Genomic DNA, 12,461 nt, shown 5'->3' on the forward strand with positions numbered 1-12,461 from the left:
CCCCAGCATCGGTTGTGCAGACCATGAGAACCTACGATTTAATCTACAGGCGGCATTTATTTTGACGTTACTGCCTTTTATTTGACAAGTCACATTAATCAATGGCTTCCCACATACTTTCCCTCTAATGGAATGCACACATTTCAGCATACATATAATTTCCATCAAACAACTGTCGAATACAATGTATTTGCTCTCTTTCATTAGATTGTCATCCTGCGTCAACGTTGTTTCGGCCTGTGACGTTGTGGAGATTTCAACACATTGGAAAGTAATATCGCTGATATCAAGTTCTGATGCGTCTATGGATGCTGCGGCTGGTTCATTCTCTGTCATTTCGACATCTATTACTTCAACATTGATGGGAGAACACAACAATGTCGACAGGTTTTTTGGTGGCATATTTTTGGCGGGTGTAGATTGTGTGAATTGATCTGCAACTACTTCAGAGCTATCTTCAATACTTCAATAACATCTTCTTGTGGTGGTGCGGTCGCACTGCAGCTATGGTCCAATGCAACTTTGCTGTAGTCTCCAAACACAGTAAATTCATGTTCTGGCCATTGGACATGAGCATCTCAAGCATGAACACGCCTCGCCTCAATTAATAGTTCCTCCATAGTGTACATGGTCTGGCAAGCAACATCTCTCATTCGCTTCACTGTCTGTGTATGTATAGTTCGTAGACCCACGGGTAACTAGAGGACAGATCGGAAAAGGGATGTTCAGTTTAAACACAAGATAACGTATAGTACAATTGACTGGAAAAAAACATAAAATAGTCCCCAGCACAAATAAAATTCTAAAGTTATGAACTGTTTGTAACTAACCTTTTTTTGTTTTTTTTTCTTTGCAACTTTTTTGACTCGACCTTCAACATCTGCACGCTGTAGCTCCGATTCGTTTCCGCATGTCCTCCCTTCCTCTTACGCTGCAACGACTATATTTTCTGTATCCGCATAGACAGCACGGAATGAGGCTCCATCGTCTCCCTGAAACATAGTACTTTCATTGCTATGTATCAAAATATTGTTAGCATAAAACACACGTGAGGACACAAACACGGGTACATCTCAACAGCCAAACACGATTTAAACATTGTGTGCAACAATGAAACGACAAGTATTCGACCAGTGATGCTCTATTTCGATGGAGCTGTCAGTATCCATACCTCTGGCTCTGCATGGAGTGCCATGAATGGTTGTATTGGAGAGGAGGCATCCGCATCTCCCTGAAACACAGTACTTGCATTAGTATGCTTTTCAATATTGGAAACATAACACACACTTGGAGTCGAACGCACAGGTACATATAAAGAGATAACCACAAATGATGCATTGTCCAAAAGAATCAAGGAAAATCTAAATATGATCACATTTCATCGACTTATTTCTCCGATTTATTTACATCTGCATCATCTAAATTGGATGTTGTGATTGTAGTGGAAGCTTCGTCGTCTCCCTCAAACACAGCACTTGCGTTAATAGGGAAGAAAGTATAGCAAATGGAATCACGTTATATGATCATGCATGATGGAGCTGTCAGTATCCATACCTCGTGCTGCTGAAGAATATCTATGGATGTTGCAAATGTAGTGCGCACTTCCGAAAGCTGTTGCACCGATTCGTATACGCATGGTCCCGCTTCCACTTCCCCTGGAATTACTTGAATGTCAGGCTCTGCATCAGGTGCAGGGGTTGACGCTCCATCAACTGCCTGAAACATAGTACTTGCATTAGTGAGGATTACAATAGTGAAAACATAACACACACCTGGGGTCGACAGCACAGGTACATATCAACGGCTAACCACTAATGAAACATTGTGTAGAACAATCAAACGACAAGAATTCCAGCTCTGATGATGACACTCGATGGAGCTGTCAGTATCCATACCTCCTGCTGGTGAAGAACATCTAGAAATGTTGTAGATGTGGCGGACGCTTCAGAATCTCCTTTAAAGACAGTACTTGCATTAGTATGGATAACATTAATTATAACTGAAAACAAACACCAGTGGACGATAACTAAGGTGTATATCAATTGGAAAGCACTAACCAAACATTCGGTAAAATAATTACACGATAAAATAAAACTATTACTTGACATGCATAAAACAAGTCTGTAGCGGATTAGCCTAGTAAGATTACCTGATACGCGCTAGAAGTGGTTGATAACTGCGACCACGTCAAGGATGTAGAATGTTCTTGCGTCAGATTCAAGGGATATTCAAGAAGTTGTAAAGGTAAATTAATGATTGATAATGAAATGCCAATATTAAAAATAGCCATGTAAGGCGACAGAATACTTGAAAAATGCTCAATGCAGCACAGTTCCCTGTTCCCATATATATACATTGCGTTTGTGGGTTATGAAATCGAAAAAGAATATATTGGTAAATGTCATTATTCAATAAACTATACACTCATATCAATATTGAAATTATTACAAGGGATAGAACACCTACAATATCAATTAATCCGTTTGGCTACCTACACACTACCGCAAGGCCTAAAGCTAAATCCGGACACTTGACTCACCGGTGGCGGAATGTGGACGAATAGAGTGGGAATAGCGTTGTCGAGCAATTTCCGTGTCGTTCGCCGTTTATTTTTCTTTATTACCCAAGATGTTGTGTACATGTCCAAGGAAAAGTGCCGCTGCAGATGCGGTATCGATCACCCCTCTTGTCCTGTAAGACTTGTTGGACTCTACTTTCCAGCTCATCCAGTGGATATCTGCAATGTCTGACCCATTCTCTTATTCGATCAACCGTTTTCGGGAATACATGCATTGTAGTGCCTTCAGATTTCGCATGGGTCTTCGAAGGGCAACCGCTAATCAAACAGGCAGGCATTGTTGATAAATCTGAAAAGTAAATATCGACATTATTATACAATCTTCAAGAATAAAGATTTGGAACAAAAGTAAATGACTCATACAATGATCAATGCAAGGTTTGTTTTGGTTGCAGGAACTATACCAGTTCATTATGTGCGGCTTAGTATTTGCATAACTTGCAGAAATGTATAAATGATGTGACTAAAATCTGAACATGTGACTCGTCCCTTGGATGTTCTGTCTTGCACGAGAAGGTAACATGCTTACATTATAGACTGGACCCCCGAAGGATGCAATTCGATGACAATAGACAGATGAAAATAAATAGATATATTGATATCATAGCAATGGAAACTCAAGTCAATAGCAATGAGACCAATGAACATAGCACTATTGTGTACTCTACTCGCAAATAGATAGAAATTTTAAAATCTGCGAAATATGACTGGGATACATGGCCTTACCTTGACCAACAAACAGTTGGATTCAGCAAGCAGAGCAGTATGTTGCAGGAGAATAGGTGGGTGGCCACAGGTAGCACACTGATGGGTTTGCTCTAAGCGGTCACAGAAGTTTACGGATAGCACGATGACTAGCAGATTAGCGTAGATCTCAGTGGTTGCCAGGTAACACGTTCAGGAGTTGACTTGCAAAGCACAAAGATGTTCTCATGAGACATATCAAGTGGTTTATAAAGTATTAGAAACAGGGGTGTGCTTGTGAATGAATGACGTATGTATGTCGTGGTCTTAGGGGGGCGGCCTGCTTCAAGGGGAGGCCTGGCTGGAGACACGGGGTCTGAGGAGGCCATGTGACCGATGGCCCCTTGGCGTGGGATACCTTTTGAAGTGTACATGCTGTTTGGCACCTTGGCCGTTTGCGCCTGTCTCAGCCTCCAATGCCAGCGCTCATCCCCAAGTGTGAACCGCCTTTGATAGAGGGGGGTGGGATGGATGGGCCTGGGGTGTGCAGATAAGGCACAGGAAGACTGCTGAATGGAGACACACTTATGTGGATTGCAGGGGGGCGGCCTGCTTCAAGGGGAGGCCTGGCTGGAGACACGGGGTCTGAGGAGGCCATGTGAGCAATGGCCCCTTGGCGTGGGATACCTTTTGAAGTGTACATGCAGTTTGGAACCTTGGCCTTTCGCGCCCCTGACAGCCCCCCATGCCAGCGCTCATCCCCGGGTGTGAACCGCCTTTGATAGAGGGGGGTGGGATGGATGGGCCTGGGGCGTGCAGATAAGGCACAGGAAGACTGCTGAATGGAGAAACACTTATGTGGATTGCAGGGGGGCGGCCTGCTTCAAGGGGAGGCCTGGCTGGAGACACGGGGTCTGAGGAGGCCATGTGACCGATGGCCCCTTGGCGTGGGATACCTTTTGAAGTGTACATGCAGTTTGGCACCTTGGCCTTTCGCGCCCCTGACAGCCCCCCATGCCAGCGCTCATCCACTGGCGAACCGCCTTTGATAGTATATCGTTGCTTATCAATAACAAATGCCACATACCGGAGATTCTTGTGAGCACAGACCCACACTTCAACCAGTGTATTATAGTGGTCAAGACCCTAAGGCCTGTATAATCCAATGGTAATTGTTAGTATAGATATATGTGTGACTTTTATAGAGACATAACCTACTGAAAGACTTTGAACAAGTGTTATTTAGTGCATGCATTATCGAGAATATGTTATGTTAGCTTAGATAGATAGTGACCACCCCGCTTCACAGCGACCAGACCTTCACCCATTCGGAGCACAGATGTCTGACGTCCATCCTTGAATGGAGACACACGTGATTCATTTAAAAAATTGAAACAACCGTTATTAAAATATATGTGGTGTTTTATTTTGTATCTTATTTTCATGACACAAAAATACAAGACTTTAAAAATTATACAGGTCATGTTGCAGCACAGCGAGAGAAAATCCCCTGTACTGACCGCTGTCACTCGGGAACGTTTCTCTAATGGCACGAACGGCACAGGCGGGTATCGCTCTTCGAACGCGGTGTCCAAGCCTCCCGTGGAGCCACCATGTAAAGGAACGATAGGCCACCAGCCTGTACCACCTGTGAAAAGGAATGAAACAAACTGTTTTTAAATGACCAAGATAAGTTTAATAAACGTTTGTTGTCAATGACAATTCTTGTAACTAATGGCATTCTGCACGGACAAATGCTATCTAGACAATGCACACTATTGAACGACTTACATGCGTTACAATATGTAGATGTAATTTTGGATATAGTAGAAGAACATGAAATAGGAGTGGCATGACAAGCAGAGTATACTTACTCGTTACTCGGATTATGAGGACGAACAGTTGCGCGAAGTTTGTGTATAAGCACCATCATTATTCTCAACACGGCCCGTGTGAGGCAGGCTGCCCTGAAGTCTGGCAGCTCGGTGATGCATTGCGGTCGTGGCTCGCCTTCCGAAATGTAGGCCAGGCATCCAGAGTTTTCTCGGCAGCAGCAGTTCTCGTCCTCGGTTGGCATTAGCTCGCACCGATTGCATGTGCACCAGTTGGAGACGCCGTCCATGCGACTAGGCCCAGGCTCTTCATCTGTTGATTCGTCCTGCCAACTGCTGTCCGAATCCCCATCGTTTTCGCGTGCTTCCCTTTCCAGTAGTTCCTCCTCCATATACTCGGGCTCGTACATGTAGGGCATTATTTTAGCCATTGTGTGGTAAACAAAGTAAAATAATTTACCGAGATGGTACAGGTGTTCACAGAGGCTACAAGCGGCGAAGGTAGCTGTCCAGAGCACAGAAACGAGTCACAGAATAATCCAAGTAACACAGAGAGGAATGGAATCGAAAATCTGCTGCTGTGTGTTGTGAAACGGTCTGTTTATACTTATTGAAGAAAAGAGGCGTCCTGCCATTTCCATGGCAACACGTCATTAGCTGAAGCACAGCACATGTTGACACAAGACGTGCTTTGGCGTTGGGAAATGGGCGGTACGAGTCTGCTGATGACAGGCTCAGGGGCGGGGGGTATGATTTAGTGCTGCAAAAGCAGGTCAGCCAGGGCGATGGGGGAAATGATAGGATTATCACAAAATGGCAGCTCCGTGGTGCTTGTTTTCGCTTGCGTTTAATGGATGAAAACTCGGGTAAGGTCCATAGGAAAGTTTTCTAACATCGAGCCACTTAGGCTTAAAAAACATGGCCGACCCGTAGGGACAATAAACATTTTTACTAGACCATGCCTTTAAGGTGGCCTAAACTTGGTGCAGCAGAATAATTGTGATCATAATATCCAGCACACCCTAAATTAATTCCATATATTGTATGTCTGGTTCAGGAGATTAAACTGGAGTTTTCCAGTGGAGATTGATCTTTGATTACTATTATTGGTGAATCCAAGGTTTATATAGATCCTGAAACATTAAAATAAAATATGAAGAAGGTATATATGTTGCTGTAAATTAGATTAATTGTCATGATACCATAATTCATCTATAAAGAAAAGAGATCCTTACCTTAAACTATAACAAGCCTTAAATGGCCGACTCAGATATATCATGCGGTGCAAGACATCAATTATAGTGCACCATTGTTTTAATTGTTAACAGAGTCCCTGAAAGTAGGGAAGGATTCATTGAAGTGAACTGTATGGGGAGCACCTCCTTTTGTACTTGTGAAGAACATACTTCCAAATAGTAATGTACATATATGAGATCTGATGACACTAGTCACATACATGATTATGATATGCAATGCAAATACTGGTGTAAATAAATAAATAAGGCATTTTTTCCAAAAAAGGAATCCTAATGCCAGGACCCCAAAGTATGAAGGGCTTGCAATCCCCAAAATATAGAATGAGAGTGATGTCATAATTTGAGCAAAAAATATAAAAGCTCTTACCTCTAAAATGGGTTAGATCCCAAGCGAAATCATGGCAGAACAGCTTTCTTGTACTCTGTTTCTAGCGTTAGTTAAAATACAGTAATAGCGGGCAAAACAAGATGGCCCCGTAACGTGATGTCACGCGTAACGTGACACGTGACGTCATTAGGTAAAAAACAATGTAAATAAACGCATCGTCATTGCTGGCACGCGCAAGTTATAGAATGTTATCCTCTTGTTACTGCCGTAATTTAAAAGCTGCAAAAAAGGGTAAATTGGTGCATATCAATATGTTTATTGAAATAACAAGTGTAGAAGCAAAATGATGTAGGCAGTTACATGCCTGGTATGGAGTATAAAACAAAATGAACAGTTACAAGAGCACTTGAAAATGTATGTTTAATGGTATCTCATTTGAACTGACTAGGTCTCTATTGGCAAAACTAAGTGGATATTACAGCCTGTGAGTTGTCTATTACTCTGAGTTAAGCCTATTTCACTGAATCTATTTCAGTAATTCTATAAAGTAGGCGAAGCCATATCTCTAATTTCAACTAGCGAGTTAAGCCTATTCCTCTAAATCCCTGTCAGTAATTCTGTAAAATGAGCTAAGCCATACTTCTAAGTTACACTGAATGTGATTAATGTCGTCATTGGTTGTTCCTGATGCATTAAGTGAGCAAAGGGACAAGCAAACCCTCCAGCACAGTGAGGCCTGTTGGGTGGTAAACCATCCTACAAGGGCATATTATTTTCCTTGGTGTTATACCAAGCGGTGTGTCATTGTATTACTGGTGGTTGACGTAATTACTGCCACATGGGTTATTATGGCCCACAGTGGTTTATTTAGCTGAACAATACGCTATTGTTATCAATCATAAAAACACATGCATCTCATGGTCTCAATTTAAACGAGTTTGTGTACATCTCAAAAAACAAATAAGTTTACTTTCCTGTTCTCACAGTTTGAGCTTCACATTGCCGCCTCTTTTCCCTAACTTAGCCATTATTAGACCAATAAAACGAATATCATCACTGTTGTCCATTTGGTGTTGTTCTCACCAATGAGCCTCTTCCGGGCTCAGATGCACAAGAGGTTTTTAGCATTATCAGGCCCTTCGGTATTCAAGCTTCTCGCTGCAGAGGGTCTGATGGGCACCAAATACTAAACAAAAGGTTAACAAAAATTCCCAAGTTCTTCTCTGTTTGTCTCTGCTTGTGTTTGGGTGATAGCTCTTCACCCATGGGTCTCCCTCTTCCGGGTTCAGACCCTTCTTGATTGCTAGCCTCCCTCCGATGGTTTCACTATCGCTTTCAACACAATCTCATCTGTGACATCCAATTGATTTACAAATCTTAAGGTCTTTTTGAACAGTCACTGTGGACATCCCTCTGCTGGGTTCACTCTTGTCAACACACTATTCATTAGGACTTCAGACTTCACCCCCTTTTATCGGCATGCCTCGGTCGGGTTTACTCTTGCCAACTTTTCCAATTCTTATAGTTCCTTGAAAAGTTCTTATGATGCAGGATTCACTACCCTTAGCATCACAATCATCCGTCGGTCAAAGGCTTTCAAATGTACAGAGGATTTTACGAGACCCCTGTATGACCACTTTGACCCCCTTCCCGCCTTTCTCCCAAGGCCTTCAGGTAACGCTAGTTTTAACAATAGGGTCATCGCCCAGAGTTTCCTGAGTGAGCACCCACGTGATGATTTACTCTTCTATAGCTGGCTTTTCCCTTGCATATCACCAGATCTTTGTACTTTATTTAATCAGCCACTTGCTACTTTTTTTAAAATTATTTTTTATTTAATTTAGTTTATTACAAACTTTTTAAAAATAAGAACAATAAATGTCCCGCTTTACATTTGATTTTCTCACATAAAATTACTCCTTCAATCTTGATTGGCTTACATTTCTCAGGACAGATCCAGCTTTAGATTAATTCATCTAGATCTTTGTCAATTTGTATACATATATCATACTCAATCAGATGACGCACTTTTTCGATCAATTAACATTCAGTCCATTTTAAACAGGAAATGTGACTAAGCATATAATACTCTGTCTTTTGCATTGGCAAACATAACCCACCAATGTTCCCTGCTTAGAGAAGGGTTTTGCATTAACAACTGCCCGAGATACATCGATCTCAGCGCTCTCAGACCAGGACAATACAAAATTAGATGTTTTAGGGTCTCTGGATGTGCTTTACAACATTGAAATGTCAGATTTTCATCACTTTTTCTAAATATAAGATTTAGCCTTACTTCAGTGTCAAATAGATTCAGACGAAACTTCATAAACGTTCTTTGATAGTTTATATTTGGAGATTTTACCATGTACCTAGGTACATTTTTCCGTTCTTTTCCTTCTTTAGCTGCGTCTTTCATCAGTTTGTAACGGTTCCTTTCACTGAGCGTTGTGCACCAATCCTGATCCCATACATTTTTTTTTCACCTGATTTGGATTATTTTCCAGGGTATCGCAATTAGTATGCAACTCTTAAGTAGTTTTCACAAGCAAGTGCCCATTTAACAGGAACTGATGCAGAGCACCCATTTTTTAAATCAGCTAGAATATCAAACTAGGGAGCACGCTTGTCAAGGATGGTCTTTCTGTATATAGACAACATGTTCCAAAGAACTCTCACATTGATAGACACCAAGCCCAGCTCATATCGCAGGCACGCTATTGGTAGACCTTTGCGCAAATTCAGAACACACCTCCAATAGAGATTTTCTAGTTGTGGCCACAATGCCGCAGGGGCTCCTAGTGCACATTCGGCTCTGTATATTAGTGTGGGTACTGTTTTCTGATTGTAGTGCTCAATCACCGGTTTCAGGGAAAATGTCCCGTATTTCCTGTTTATGATGGCACCTTGGCATGCCAATTGTTTGCATTTTAATTTTGCATTTTCAACCCATTTGCTGGTCATTTAACCATATACCAAGATACATTACTTTTTTTTTTTTTTTACAGATTTTAGTGGTTCGTTATTCAGCCACCATGATGGATCGATGGTTTTGTTCGACCTTTTAGCTCTTGTAAGGTCTTGTAAGATCATGACTTCGGACTTGGCCGGGTTTATTTTTAAGTTGTTTCCGTTCACATACCTTTCTAACGCAGCTAATTTGCATTTAAATCCAAGGGGGTTAAGTCTAACAGGACAATGTCATCAGCGTAAAGTAGCCAGTTTATTTCAGTGCCATTAATTTTTGGGGGAAATGAACTGACAAGTCCCAAAGTTTCTCCAATATCTGATAAGAATGGGCAAAACAAAATAGCGGCTAGAGGACATCCCTGCTTAACGCAGAGGTTGGAGATAAATGGGACACTTAAAGATCCAGCATTATCCAGTCTGATTTTGATTTCGGTCTCTGAATGCAGTGCCTTAATAGGACCTAAGAGCTTTTCTGGGTAATTTCATTTCTTCAGCTTCCACCACAACAAATCTCGATTAACAGTACCAAACAGTAGAGATTGATCTTTGACTACTATTATTGGTGAATCCAAAGTTTATATAGATCCTGAAACATTAAAATAAAATAAGAAGAAGGTATATATGTTGCTGTAAATTAGATAAAATGTCATGATACCATAATTCATCTATAAAGAAAAGAGATCCTTACCTTGCCCTATAACAAGCCTTAAATGGCCGACTCAGATATATCATGCGGTGCAAGACATCAATTATAGTGCACCATTGTTTTAATTGTTAACAGAGTCCCTGAAAGTAGGGAAGGATTCATTGAAGTGAACTATATGGGGAGCTCCTCTTTTTGTACTTGTGAAGAACATACTTCCAAATAGTAATGTACATATATGAGATATGATGACACTAGTCACATACATGATTATGATATACAATGCAAATACTGGTGTAAATAAATAAATAAGGCATTTTTTCCAAAAAAGGAATCCTAATGCCAGGACCCCAATGTATGAAGGGCTTGCAATCCCCAAAATATAGAATGAGCTTGATGTCATAATTTGAGCAAAAAATATAAAAGCTCTTAGCTCTAAAATGGGTTAGATCCCAAGCGAAATCATGGCAGAACAGCTTTCTTGTAACTCTGTTTCTAGCGTTAGTTAAAATACAGTAATAGCGGGCAAAACAAGATGGCCCAGTAACGTGATGGCGTCACGCGTAACGTGACACGTGACGTCATTAGGTAAAAAACAATGTAAATAAACGCATCGTCATTGCTGGCACGCGCAAGTTATAGAATGTTATCCTCTTGTTACTGCCGTAATTTAAAAGCTGCAAAAAAGGGTAAATTGGTGCATATCAATATGTTTATTGAAATAACAAGTGTAGAAGCAAAATGATGTAGGCAGTTACATGCCTGGTATGGAGTATAAAACAAAATGAACAGTTACAAGAGCACTTGAAAATGTATGTTTAATGGTATCTCATTTGAACTGACTAGGTCTCTATTGGCAAAACTAAGTGGATATTACAGCCTGTGAGTTGTCTATTACTCTGAGTTAAGCCTATTTCACTGAATCTATCTCAGTAATTCTATAAAGTAGGCAAAGCCATATCTCTAATTTCAACTAGCGAGTTGAGCCTATTCCTCTAAATCCCTGTCAGTAATTCTGTAAAATGAGCTAAGCCATACTTCTAAGTTACACTGAATGTGATAAATGGTGTCATTGGTTGTTCCTGATGCATTAAGTGAGCAAAGGGACAAGCAAACCCTCCAGCACAGTGAGGCCTGTTAGGGTGGTAAACCATCCTACAAGGGCATATTATTATTCCTTTGGTGTTATACCAAGCGGTGTGTCATTGTATTACTGGTGGTTGATGTAATTACTGCCACATGCTAAGATACAAGTAGTACACAGTGGGTTATTATGGCCCACAGTAGTTTATTTAGCTGAACAATACGCCATTGTTATCAATCATAAAAACACATGCATCTCATGGTCTCAATTTAAACGTGTTTGTGTACATCTCAAAAAACAAATAAGTTTACTTTCCTGTTGTCTCAGTTTGAGCTTCACATTGCCGCCTCTTTTCCCTAACTTAGCCATTATTAGACCAATAAAACGAATATCATCACTGTTGTCCATTTGGTGTTGTTCTTGCCAATGTATGGCCAGTGGTGATTTAGGATCGTTATTTCTCAGGCTTGCCATGTGTTCCCTGATGCGAATTCTCAATTGTCTAATAGTGCTACCTACATATATTTTGCTACATGCACATATGATCGCATATACCACATTAATGATTTCATCAATTGTAAAACCTGTAATGCGGATTTTGGTTCCATTCTTGTCAATAAAAAATTGGCAGTTAGAATGAGCATATTTGCAAAAGTTACAGTTGCCGCATTTATAAAAACCGGCAGTCTTTTTTAACCACTTGTCATTCGTGTCAACATCTTGAGGCCTCAAAAAAGATGGGCTGCGCTTTTGTTTGATGGTCTGTGCTCGTGTGTAAGTAAACTTTGGTTTTTGAGATAGATATGGTAACAGATCAGTATCTAATCTCAGAATATTCCAAAGCTTCTGTACCAAGCGATAGAAAGTCGGAGCATCCCTGGAAAACTGGGTGATGATAGCAATGTGCATGGGATCTTGTCTAACAGTAGGTTGATCACCAAGTAGGTCTATAATGTCTATGCCTAATGGGACTGACCACTTTGAATATGTATACTTACTGTGTATGTGTACAGCCTTGACAATGGCCAGGGGTCGAAACACATGTCGGCTGTTATCTTCTATCAGAAAAGAATAAACCACTACTCC

General features: G+C 40.9%; 1 protein-coding gene across 5 annotated transcripts in view; it reads right to left on the reverse strand.

Moving 5' to 3' along the window:
* Positions 1-12,461, reverse strand: part of WDR59 (WD repeat domain 59) — a 1,538,892-nt gene that overhangs the window by 475,450 nt on the left and 1,050,981 nt on the right. The gene's annotated exons all lie outside the window — the stretch shown is intronic.

Source organism: Ambystoma mexicanum, chromosome 1p, assembly GCF_040938575.1.
Source record: "Ambystoma mexicanum isolate Mex_15411 chromosome 1p, UKY_AmexF1_1, whole genome shotgun sequence".
Taxonomy (NCBI): Eukaryota; Metazoa; Chordata; class Amphibia; order Caudata; family Ambystomatidae; genus Ambystoma; species Ambystoma mexicanum.